General features: G+C 47.3%; 1 pseudogene; it reads left to right on the plus strand.

Moving 5' to 3' along the window:
* Window positions 1-510: 510 nt before the first annotated feature.
* On the plus strand, window positions 511-1433 carry LOC115329616 (annotated as a pseudogene).
* The last annotated feature ends 12316 nt before the right edge of the window (window positions 1434-13749 follow it).

Below are 13749 nucleotides of genomic sequence, written 5' to 3' on the forward strand. Positions count from 1 at the left end.
CAGGATGGAGGAAACGGGGGACTCGGCACGCCATAAAGGAGATTCCTGGTGTGTGGAGTCTACGGTGACACAGGGTATTTTGTATGAGAAATCTGCCTGCAGAGCAGAACGACCATGTTCGACTACAGAGCTCACGATGTCTGCTTGTAGCCTCTTTGGTGCGCAAGACAGTCCGCAGCTTGCAGCAACAGAGCCCACGTCCCAGGAGGGCCCCACCTGCCTGGACAGCCCAGAAGGGAGGGCGACGTGCTGGTAGTGCAGCTCCCAGTGCCGAAGCCTTCTCCTGCACGGAGGGCAGCTGCAAAGCTGCATACTTCTCGATGTCTTGCAACGTCACAGCACCAGTCGCTGCAGAGACACCTTGAGCAAGAGCACTGAGTAATGATCAAGGCTACACAGAATGTGTGCTCAGTCTGCAAAAGGGTACTGGAAACGAGGCCTACGTCGCACAAGTGCATTGCAGGTGCTGTCCGCTCACATTAGCCACTAGCGGCGGCCCAGCATTATAGGAGCAACGAATAGGAGGTTTTTTGTTCACGAAAGGGCCTTGACAATCACAAGAAGCGCCACCACCGAGACACGGCCAGGATGGCACGAGTCAGCGCCCTGCCCGCTGCCGGCACAAGCAAACCAGGGGCACAGACGAGCGCGTGACTCGCCTGGAGCCGCCACGAGAGCCCGACCCAGTGGAGCTGTCAAGCGACACGGTGAGCCCAGAACCACCACGGGATCCCACCTCAGGGGAGCCAGAGGGATTCCTCCCCACGGCAGGACCAGCGCCAGACGAGGGAGACGCCAACATTACTCTTTCAGGCAGCAATGGCGACGCTAACAACCCCACAAGTGACGAGAGCCAGCGGGACTGCCACTGCTGGACGCATCGAGAGTTCAGCCAGAGAACAGCTATGCAGCCAAGTGCCTACTAGCCTGGAGTCTACGAAGCACAGTGCCACTGCGCGTCTGCCCGACGGCAGCACTTTGCAACCAGCGGCGTCAGCAGAACCCGGCCCAGCAGAGGGCTACCCACTGGCGGTCCACTTAACGCACTTCTTCACCTGCAGTCACTACCAGAAACCCTGGAATTGTGGTCTAGACTCCAGACAATATTAGAGAAGGCAACAGAGCTGGCCATCAAGACCGTAAAGCTCCCGGACCAGACCAAGCAGGACGGCACCCGTTGTCCCATCAACACCGAGGATCCCCGAGCTATCCAGCGACTGTACCGGAGTAATAGGAGACAGGCCGTCCAGCTGATAATTGATGGCCACTCAACCTGGTGCACCATATCATCGGCAAAGGCACAGGGTTTGAGAGCTCTGCCGGGTTTGAGAGCTCCGCAGGGTTTGAGAGCTCCGCCGGGCGGACACGAGCCTCCTCGTGGAGTGGGAGCCGGCTGGCAACGAGCTGCCGCTCGGCCCAACGACGGAACATGATGTACTGTAAAAGACCACTTGCTGTGAGAACACAGCACCCGGAGACGACAGGCTGACCTACCACCATCAGTTAGCGGTCGATCCCTGTTGCCATTTCCTCGAAGTGGCATTTAACGTCGCCTCCAGGACAGGGCCATCCCGGATTCAGTGTGACAGTCCCGCAGGATCCTAGTCCCCAAAAAGGAAGACCCAGTCGAGATCACCAGTTGGCGTCCAATCTCGCTCCTGAGAACAGCCAGCAAACTGCACTGTTTTCGGGAAATCTGGCAGCCCGTCTGCAAGCGTGGCTGCTGGAGCATAATGTCTTGAGCAGGACGCAGAAGGGATTCCAGCCGTATGACGGCGTGTTCGAACACGACAATGTACTGCAGTGGTGCATGGACGAGGCACGGACAACCGGTAAGGATCTGTGCAGGGCGCTCCTGGGTTTCCGCAATGCGTTCGACTGCGTGCCCCACAATACCACTATGAAAGCGGTGTGCGGAGTTGGTGCGAGCGAGGCCTTCACAGAGCTAGTCCAAAATCTGTGCCACAACAGCAGCAGAACGTCGTCACCAGCGACGGCTGCACTGAGCCCATCCCCATGTGCTGTGGTACTGCCAAGCGTGCCCGCTCAGCGGTCTGCTCTTCAACCTGGTAGTTGACCTTGTAATCCGCAATGTACAGGGGACAACAGCAGACCACTGCATACTCGCCTATGCGGACGATCTCACCCCATTGGCACGCGATCCAAAGAGTCTAAAAGAGAACATTGACCAGATAGAGGAAGAAGCCGGGAAACTGGGGCTATCCCTCAATGCCGCAAAGTGCCGACGTATGCACCTGAGCGGACACACGCATGTGGAACTCCAGGACAGCAATTTCGTCGTGAACGGAGCCCAGATCCCAGTCATTAGAGACTTTGAGACCTTCGCCTACCTCAGGAGGCCAGTGGGCTTTAACATGCTGAAGGACGACTCTGACGTGGACCGGCGCCATGTCACCCGCACAGAAACCCCAGCTTACACAGGCTTATACCTTTGATGTACCCTGCCCGCCTGGAGTGTTGGATGATTCCATCTTCGACGCGGCGGCGGCCATTGTCGGCACAGCCAAATTGGATTCCGTACAGTATCTGGGAGGCACCAACTTCCAGCTGCCTGTTACATTGTCGTCGGCCATGAGCCGCATCGTCCACGCCGGGGCCTTGACCATCAGTGGAACAAGCATCCTGTCCCTGTAGGCCCGCAGGAGACGTCCATTAAGCGCCTGTACCTACCGGTATATGTAAGAAATGAAGCCCCCACCGCCGCCCTCTCCCTTTACCGGAAGGTTCTGGATATTCGCTTCGGCATCTACCAAGACCATTTCAACCTCCAGACGGGCACTTGCTACATCTGGATGGAGATGAAGCAGTCGAATCCAGTGTCGAACTTTCTCCGCGTCTCTGGACATTGGGACACCTTCGACTACCGCAGCCTCAGGAGTCTTCGGACGCTGACAGCAAGAGGGCCACCTCAAGGCGGGCCACCTCAAGGTGGCCTGCAACGTGCCCAGCTGCACCAGCTGCACGTCTGCTGCGCGGCCGACTGTGGACGCTGCGAGGGACCCCACGCCACTGTGAACTGCACCCAGCACCGCAGCTATTCGGCAGCAGCTGGCCACGGCTAGGACGACTTGCCGGCCTTGACTACGGCGTCCCAGGCTCCGGTGTAACAGGACAGGCCTCCCACCACCTCTCCTCCCCCTCCTGTGGCAACGGTGACCTCTCAAGGATCTGTTGACACACCTGCCCCCGTCCGAGCTCATCCCAACGTCGCAACAGTCGAAGACGGCAAGCGCCACCGACGCGACTTCGAATGCGTTCCACGCCACGCCACAAAACGCAGCCGAGGCCACGCTTTCGAATTCGGTCAAGGCCGCATTTTTGCACGTGCCAACTCCTCCCAGTCCCAGCTCTGAGGAGGCACTGGTGAAAAAGGAACCTCTGCCAACGCCTTAACTCCGCCCCAGCCCACTTTCCAGCTGGAGCGACGTCACGGACGACTCTGCCTCATCGCCGGATGACCGGCTCATCATCGACAAGAGTGCCCAACCTGAAGACAGCGCTCCGCCACGCGGCCGGAAGCGCCGCCGTGGCACCTCCAAGGAGCTGCGAAGAACCTGCAGCCGCAGTCACAGCCGACATGGCAGTCCCAAACCCAGAAAGTCTTTCCACCAGCGGTAAAAAAAAAAAAAAGAGTCCCCACGATGCACTTAAGCACCCGTAGCGACGACCTCGGCCGAGTGGGTGCTGGCACATCCACGGACATTCAGTGAACCAAACGACCTCCCCTCTCCATCCTCTTTTCGCACACCTGCAAGTCATCACCCTGAAGCAACAGCCTGGATGCAGCCCACACTTCTAGAGTCAAACTCCGACTCGGACCCATTAGTTTTTTAACCCGTTGGCTGGCCATGCTGCGTTTTCTTTTTTTCCCTTTTCTTATGGGCTTGCGTGTTTTAACCCTCAAATACCCAAAAGTTTCCGCAGCCCAAGTAAGCAGCGCGAGGTGATCCATTTCGTGCAGTCGCAGCATTGCGACTTGTTTTTTCTCCAGGAGACTAACTTGTATTCAGACAAAGATGTTGCAGCATTTAAAATGCAATTTCCCATACGTTTTTTTTTTTTTTTTTTTTCTTTTTGCTTCGTCGCGCTCGTGCAGCATCGGCATTTTGGTCTTTCGTAGTCGGTTCTGACGAGGCGCATTTTTGCTCTGTGACTCCGACGGCCGCATTATTATTGTTTATAATTTTTTGTTTCAGTCACATGAAGTTCAGGGCGATTAGCATTTATGCGCCAGCACGTTTTTCAGCTTCGAACGCCTTCTTTAACAGCGTTTCACAGTATGTGCCAGATTATGTTTGTTTTTTTCTTTCTTTGTGGTGACTAACTGTGTTATGGATTGAGTATGATATGTCTGTGGTCCCGGTTCAGGGCGTCCTACTTGGAACACACGAGACCTAGCTCGAATTATTGGTCTCCACTCTTTGCACGACGCATGAGTGGACTTGCACGGCAATGCGTAAAAACCCACGTGGTCACGAGGCCCATCCTCTAACCGCCTCGACTAGTTCTATGTTCCACCATGTCTCGTATCCCGTGCTTAGTTGAGAAGTTTTGTCTTTCCATGCATAAGCAGGTTACGCTTCTCACCATCGCCCAGTGTTTGTGGTGATCAAAGTCGCAAGTTTTTTCCACCCCCGTGGCGCCTCGATATCATGCTTCCGCGAGATGAGTTGTCAGTTCAAAACTTGCGCCACTCCAACGCAGCATCCTTGTCAGTTTCCCCTCTTTCTACCACTCTTTGCGATCTTGTGAAGTCAGACTTCCGATTTTTCGCTACGATTGAGGGCAAGAACCTTCATCCGCCGTATTCGGATTGTACCACGTGGAGGAGCAGCGCGTACACACCGCATGTCGGAGTACTTGGCAGTCCTTCACGGCCGCCAGCAACGTCTATTACGCGCATCCTTACGTTCTCTTGCTGCACAGCAGCTCTGCAACCAGCCAATAAATGACCCAGATGTACTTCATTGCCTGAGTGAATTCAGCGGAGGAGACAGCCCGTCGCATGTTCCAAATGTCATCCTTCCCGACGGCAGTCTCTCCGAGGACTCGCGACCCTGAACAAAAAAATTGGACACCCTACTAGACCTTAAAGAAACAGTGGATTAAATCGAGCATTTGATTAAGACCTGCCGGAGAAGTATGATACGGTGATAAGCCACATGGCTCAGCATAAGGAGCTAAAACTGAGGGAGAGAGTGACAAAAGTAGAAAAAACCAATGCAAGGAAGAAATCAAAGAACTGAGAGAACAGGTGAACAGACTTAAGTGGTGATCACGTCGAGAGAACTTGGAAATTCACGGTGTACCGACGACCGAAAGAGAAGACGTAATTGAAAAAATAAAAAATGTTGCAAAAATACTGAACGTGCCAGACTTGACCACGAGCGATGCTGTATCGGTGCATAAGCTAGCGTCAAAGCCCGATATGGTACTTGGAATCACTGTCCGTTTTTCACACCAGGAGACTGGAGATTTGTGGTTCAACAAGCGATTCATCCTGAGAAATGCTAAGTGATTTCTTCCTTTCAGAAAATCTGACTGGTCATGAGCGATCATTTCTTAAATCGACAAAGGAATGGACGAGGGTGAACCACTACATGTGTGGTACAGAAACGGCAATATTCTCGTCATAAAAGTAGATGGAGGGCTAGCGCACGCAGTAGAGTGAAGATGACCTGCAGAATTTGGTGCAGGAGATTTCTACTTCGACATCTCTCAGTTTATATTCGCTTTTAATTGCTAACAATATTTATTTTTTACCATATGAAGTTGGGAACATTTCTAGATCCCAACCTAATCTTGCTTTTTCTTTGTTTCATTTGAATGCACAATCATTGCAAAATAAATTTGATGAATTGGACATTATTGCAGCATTTTGGCTTTCCTTTTGATGAAATTATGGTGACGGAAACGTGGTATAATGAAGATGATACTGCTGACAACTTAAACGACTATAGAAATGATAATTTACGCTGCACTTCAAGACGAGAGGGTGGAGTCACTATGTACGTAGAAAAGCATATACAATGCACTATAATCAATGCATTTTCTGAAATCACTGCACGAAGGCCGTGAGTGAATTTGAACAAATCAGTGAACTTATTAAAAATGGTAAACTCTTGTAAATGCATTTCATGACTATTTCGTCGATTTAGTGCATAGTGTTCACACAGCTGAAGCCTTAATATATGTGGAAGGTATTTCTGACACCATATTTCTTTCCCCAACTGACGAGGTAGAAGTTATATTAATTTTCAAATACTTGAAAAATATAATAAGTCGTAATATCCAATGACATTCAGATAAAACCGATTAAACACGTCATAGAGTCGATTGCTTCTATTTTAACTCGCATCTTCAACTTATCGTTTCAAACTGGAGTTTTTCCACGCAAAATGAAAGAGGCCAAGGATTCGGTAATTGATAAATTATTAAGGTGGGAGACAGAAATGACCTCGGCAACTGTAAGTCAGTTATTTTTTTGTTAATTCAAAAAGATTAGAAAAAATAATCCACAAAAGACTACAGCTTTTGCGAAAAACACTGTATCCTTTCTCCCCACCAGCACAGGTTTCGGAAAGGATGCTCGACTGAGTTAGCCTGACTAGACCAAAAAGAGATAAATCGAAATAATATTGAAAATAAACTCCTTACATTAGGAATATTTACTGACTTCTTGAAGACTTTTGATTGTCTTAATCATAAAGCATAAAATAAGATCATAAATCATAAATATCGCATCAGGGAAAGAGCCCAAAACATTTTTGAGAGCTACCTAGAGTTCCCTCTTCAAATTGTCGTAATAGGACAACACTCTGTCTAGAAAATTAAATGCAAGCGTACTGCAAGAAAGTATTTCAGGACCCTTTCTTTTTAATTCATATGTAAATGACATTACCAACTTTGACTGCAAAGCAAACATGATAAGTTATGCTGATGACCCTACTATATTGTTTTCGAGGTCAAACATTTCTGAAATTATAGGAACGGGCAATCGATTTTAAAGAAAGACTTAATGTGTGGAAAATTCTGAATTCGTTAGTAATAAGCAGTAATAAAACAAAGGCTATAGTTCTTAGGTCAAAAGGAGTAGGGTTTTGCGATAAGCAGTGTACAAATGGCCGAAGGAGCTTAGCTGAAAGAGCTCGGGGAATCAGCAACATGGTCACTCGAAGCGTCCCTCGGAGACACCCGATGCCTTACGTTTTTCTCTTCGGCGACAAGCAGAGGCCAGCTTCCGAAAGTGGAAGATTCTTCCCATGTGAAGTGAGCAAAGCTTTCGTTCCCAGGGCGGGAGAGGGTGGTTGCTTCTGCTGCGGGGGTAATTAGGTATTTGACATCGTCAAGGCCATCTGGACGACTCCAAGGAGAGAGGGAGGTCGGTCTCCCTTCGGAATGTCGGCGTGCCTTTTTGAAAGAGAAGTTGAGTTTGTATGAGTCCGTGCGCGGAGCAAGACGTCATCCTCCCGTGGTCCCGAGGGCCCAGCGTATTCTGTCTTGCGGGACAAAGAACTTGACATGTGCGGCAAGCGACTTGGCGCCGAAGTGCTATTGTTGGTGTTGTGCTGCCTCAGGCAGCAGCAGCAGCATGACAGCCCCTGTATCATATTCACACTCCAGTGTAAATATATTTATCAAAACGACCATCACAAGTCCTCCGGTTCCCGATTGCAAGGAATGGCAGACACCCACAGCACCGCACAGCATTCCACTGTCTTCTGGTCCCGATCGGGACTCCAAGGGAGGCGCCCACAGACCAGAGAAAGCAACCATCCTCAGGGGAGGACGAAACTTTACTAGCAGGTTCTCTTCCTAGGATCTTGTAGTATAGAAATTGTAGAGAAGGTCAAGGTTCTTGGCGTTATATTTAGTGAACACATGTGATGGGATGAGCTTGACACGATAGGAAAAATGCCATCAAAAGTGGTAGGTATAATATATAACTACAAAAAAACATTACCACCATCTATACTACGACTTTTCATTAACTCTTTATTCTATGCTTGCTTCAATTACTGCTTTCTGGTATGGGGGAATACCACTGTTACATATATTCATAGCCTGCTTGTACCACATAAGAAAGGAATTCGTATAGTGTGCAGTGAAAAGTTGGACAGCCACACGGCACACCTATTTGAAAATTTTCGAATTATTGATAACAAAATTTTACAACTACAAACTTGCACTAGCATATAAAACAGCTCTTAACAACAAAAACGCTAGTTTCATTTCGCTTGCCTCTCTTCGCTTAAAGGGTTCTTTGCATTTTACTCATCATACCGATGTCTGGACGGTCCCGCGCTCCAGAACTACGGAGATCAGACAACTAACCATCAGCCCCCCAGAGTGTTAAACTATTTTTTGCAACTAGGCATTTGCATTGAAAGCGCTCCACGGACAGCTGTATCGTCGCTACTTGTTTCATTACATGAAACATAGCGAGTTGACTTGTGTAAAATAATGTTTTACTTTGTTATTTCAATAAAGTGCTGCTACCGCTGTCGCTCTAGGTGAGGAGGGGGCTTTGCCAAGCAGTTTTTGTACTGCTCTTTTTTTTTTTTTTTTTTAGGAAGAGGAACAAATAAGCTTGAAACTGGCGGTCCCCGAGTACCGGGCTGGACGAAGCGCCCTGTGGCGCATGGACGTAAACCCCCTTCGGGACTTGTCTTTCATTGCTGAACTGCAAAACAGCATTGCAGAAACGCCGAGTTACACAACCCTTTGACCCTGCTCAGTGGGATAGTCTGAAAGTCGCCTGGCAGGCCTTGCTGGCCTCGACTGAAAGAGACCACCGCAGAGCTCGGCAGACTACAACTCTAACCGAGCTAATAAAGCAGATGCGCATTGTTCAGCATGGTGGGACAGGGACCTTGCTTTGGGCACGCTACAGTCGCATACTTAGGTACAACACTTGAACTGCCAGTGCCCGATTTCTGAGGGGTAGGCCTGTGTTTGACACCGAGGTTCTGAGGTATCTGCGCATGTCTGGGGGGGAGGGCCTGTATGCAAGTTTCGGAGGTGGTTTTGCCGGACGGCAGCGTGTCATCCAGGCAGGATGACATAGACGCCGTGTTCCAGGAGTAGTTCTCTCACTTGTATGCTTCGATACCCCAGTGATTTTGCCATGGACGTGAGACAGTTTCGTGGGGACCTTCGAATTCCCGGCTGAGATGAACAAGAGGTTGGTGCGTCCCGCCTACCATCAGGACGCGGTGGACATAGTGTGTTCCATGAAGACTGACTCGGCCCCAGGCCTGGATGGCTTCACTACTGAATTTTACTCAAGTTTTGGGACGTTTTGAGAGACGCGCTGGTCAAGGTTATTAACACGTTCCATGTTCCAGGCTACGCCCCCCCCGATTCTTTTCAAATTGGACGAGTCCTTTGAATTCCCAAAATGAGGGTTTCTGGCTCAGAGCCTCAATCGTGGCGGCCGATCACGTTATTAAAACGGATTCCAAGATACTAACCAGTTTGTTAAGTACGCGGCTTTGCGCTAATTTGCCATTGATTATTAGTCCGTTTCAGACGTGCAGCATCTCCGGGTGCACAATCTTTTCTTTTTTAACTCTGACGAGAGGCCTTTTTTTTTTTCATATGCATGTTACAGATCTTTTAACGGCTGTTTTATCTCTCTTGGTCAGGCCAAAGCTTTCAACAGAGTTGAGCACAATTACCTCTACTGCGTCTTAGCTACGTTTGGATTTTCTAGGCTGTTTATAAGTTTGTACACAAATATGTCCAGTGAGCGTTTAGTAAACGAGCGCCTAACCGCAGCTTTCTCCGTAACAAGATGAGTGCGTCAGAGCTGCCCGTTATCGCTACTGCTTTTTGCAATTACGTAGAATTCACAAAAGCGAAAATGTTCAGGGTTTTTTTGCTTCTAGGCTAGGTACTGTGTCTGTTTTAGCTTATGCTGAAAGCTCTGTTGCCTTTTCATTCTCTCGTTACCAAACTAATGTGTGTACCACTTTTCATCCTTGTGTTCCTTTTGAATCGTATAACTTACTGTACTTGCCCCTTCCTTGTGTAATGCCCTCGAAAGAGAGCCTTTAAGGAATAAATTAAATGAAACATGCAGAGCTAATTGCCACACCCTCTCCAAGCTGACAATACAGCAGATGTGTCTCAAATTGCCTATAATAACTCAAATGGAAGTAATCTTTTATCAGTCCCCCAACCACTGTGTCCATTATCAAACTCGCTTATATTAATCTAAGGCGCATCTTGTTTCATCATATGTCACGGCAGGGAGTTCGAAATGCATGTTGCACATCGCCAACTTGGCGATTAGCGCCGAATGTAGTTGAATAAAGAAGCAAATCGGCACAAGTTTCATTTACCCTAAACGGCCGGCCACATGGCACCGTCACTGCTCGAAGCACGCCACAGGTTGCGCGAGAGCTTCTGCTGAAGTCCGTTGAGTGGCGCAACAAGAGGGAGCCTTTCAGTCCGTCATTCTTGTTGTTTTTTTTTGTTTTTTTTTAGACTGCACAAGATAGATTTTCACTACCATGTGTGCATTCTTGGTTTTTTCTAGTTCATACAAGTCCATGAGGAGTACCTAAATTTCCTCTTACATTTAGTTTACCTTTACATTTTCTAGTTGTGTTTGTTTACTTCCTCAAAGCTGTCTTATACTTCAAGAAATGTATCTTCTAAAAATACATTTTTTATTTCATAAATTTTTTTTTTGCTCATGTTAGGAACTGATGACCCATGGTATTCAGCGATTACTTTGAAGACTGTCTTTGTTACATCACTCCCCAAGATTTCTCTACACAGTAACATATTGCACAAGTGATGCTTTATTGCAGTACTTGATAAAAGTCAAGTGCTGCTATAAAGCATGAATTGCATGAGCATGTAACAAGATTTAGTGTTAGGAAATTGGATCTAAATGTGGTTTTTGCCTGCACTAAAAGCCCAAACTTCTACATTTGTAGTGCTGCAGATACAGCAGTTCAAGCTTTTAGTGCAGGCAAGAACCATAGCTAAATGAATTCCATCACTAATTCTTGTTACATGCTCATACATTAGCTTCAAGTTATCACAAAGAATTGTTGGCACATGCCTTGAGAATGTACAAAAAAAAGTCCCCTGGCATCATCCAGAGAACATTTCGAGGATGAACACTGGACTGACAAATGCATCCTAGGTGGACTGCTTGAGGATGAGTCGAGGACTACCTCAGGATACCCCGACAGAACACAAAATCCCGAACAAATCCCCAGAATATCCCAATCTCCTGTTCAGGAGATAAAGTTCTGAGGACATACCTGGGACCGTGATCCCCAGAACATCCCGAAAGGAAAGCCTCTGGGAGATTCTACAGAAGGCACGTTTCGATTAGAGTTCCGAGCACATTTCTGGAGCAAAGCCTACGGGACATTTACCTCTTTGGATTCAACCAATGAAATACAACACTATACCAACAAATCTATTACAATCAAGGAGGTAAATAACAACACGCTTCAATAAAAAAGGTATGAAAAATATTACTATGTAAATGATAAAAATAGAAGATTCTACTTTTAATGTGTTTGCTTCAAAAAATATATTTTTACTTGGCTACGAAACTGCGGATCAGAGCTCAGAGCTGCGTTGGATGCGTCAACTGCGTTATTGGGAGAGTTCAGCCGGTTCGGCCAGCTCGGTTCTATGTCTTCATCGTTCTCAAGAAGCGCAACGACGTTCAGAGGTGAGCGCAAGCTTCCTTTTTTTTTTTTTTTTTCAAATTGCAATAGTAAATAGCATCATTTTACTTGGAGTATTAATTGTAATCAGTAATATCTTTCCAAATGGTTCCGAGGTGGCGGTAAACTTAAGCGCGGTTACTTGCGTTTCTACTTTTGGCGGGAGAAAAAAAAATGGGATGAACGAAGCGGTAGGTTTTGACAACCGGTTGAGACGCCTCATCGTGTATCCCCTTTTCGGTGGTGCAGCGGTCGTGGTAACACTATTCGATATTTAGCAGACATGCCAAAACATAAAAAATCGCAGACATTTCAACAGCGCTTGCATGACAGTGTGACAAGAAGTCTCTCAAGGGTAGGTTCGTCCGTTTCTGAAGGTTACCGCAACGACGTCAGCACCCCTTCCACCGTTGGAGAACAATGGAACTATGTCGAAAATGCAGAAAGTGATTGGTCTGAGGAACGCGATTCCGAAGAGGAACTATCGAGCACTGTTGAAGGGTCCTGTGACGGTACGGCAAGTCCAGATAGGTTTAGCAGTGACTCGCATTCGTCCCCTGCTCCCGCTCGAGATCTGAATGAATCCCGTATTACAGCAGGGAGTTTAAAGGCAACCTCTACTGTCCGCGTCAACGGAGGCACTGCCAAACATTTTCCACAAGGTCTGAGAGAGTGGAGTGTCAACAATAGAACTCACCATCAGGCTCTCTCCAAACTCCTCACTCAGTGACATTAAGTCTGTACCATATGAACTACACCTTGTGGCACTGTTAGTGCAAATGCAACATTGGCACATTTACCGCTAAACTGCTAAAGAGCCCCGTATGAGCACTTTCCATAACAATAAACGGTAATTGCTTGTTCGCCTTAACAGTGTTGCACTTGGAAAGAGAGAGAAGACTTGCAACAATAAACGGTGATTGCTTGTTCGCCTTAGCAGTGTTGCACTTGGAAAGAGAGACTTGCAAAAGAGGAAATACTAACGTGGGAGTTACAGCCAAAGACCGAACGGTCATTGTTAGATTGGGGGGGGGGGGTAACAGTTGATAGAAGAGCAGTGTTGCCCTTTCTGCATATTTTATTTAAATACAAGTCTTGTATAACTGTATGTTCATATTAATCTAGTTGCCAAACTCATTTGGTGACCTCATCAAGCATATTGCATAAGTAAATTAGAATGAGTACAAAATACTCACAGACGTCTAGTATAATGTTGGCAATCAGGTCAGCTGAACACGGAACAAGAACACGAAGGAAAGGACTGGACATTCACACCGCTGACTAACAACTGACTTTTACTTTTTCCTCATCCCAGCCTAGGCCTTTTCTTCTTCGCCTAGTATAACTGCGGTACAATCTACTCTTGACATTTTCTCCATCTGGAAGAACTAAGTTTACCCGTTTTGTTATTTTCCACAAACTATACTACTCCTTTTCCTAATTTTTTTAACTTTTACTCACAACCACTACTCGTGAGGACGAATAATTTCATCCTCCAGCAATATTAATTTAAAAAAATCTTCCCAAAATAGTTACACTTGAAACTGACTGAGCTAAATTCAGATATTGTTTCAAGGTACACTCCAGAAGTGTTTATCATTAATAGAAATGCCTGATTTACAATTTCTATTTTCTTACTGATTTGCCTGTGTTTTATACTATCTATATAATACCCTAGCAAAAATTCCGATAGAGATTTGTATCGGACCAATAGAGATTTCTATCGGTCCGATAGGAATTTCTATCGGTCCCATAAAAATCTGTATCGGTCCCGTAGGAAGTTCTATTGGTCCCATAGGAAATGTGTATCGGTCCCATAGGAGTGCCTATCGGTCCCATAGGAGTGTGTATCGGTCCCATAGGAAGTTTTATTGGTCCCATAGGAAGTTTTATTGGTCCCATAGGAATGTGTATCGGTCCCATAGGAGTGTGTATCGGTCCCATAGGAGTGTGTGTCAATCCCATAGAAGCGTGTATCGGTCCCATAAGAGTGTGTATCGGTCCCATAGGAGTGTGTACCGGTCCCATT

The sequence above is a fragment of the Ixodes scapularis genome, unplaced genomic scaffold, assembly GCF_016920785.2.
Source record: "Ixodes scapularis isolate PalLabHiFi unplaced genomic scaffold, ASM1692078v2 PGA_scaffold1__304_contigs__length_218370807, whole genome shotgun sequence".
In the NCBI taxonomy this organism is placed as follows: domain Eukaryota; kingdom Metazoa; phylum Arthropoda; class Arachnida; order Ixodida; family Ixodidae; genus Ixodes; species Ixodes scapularis.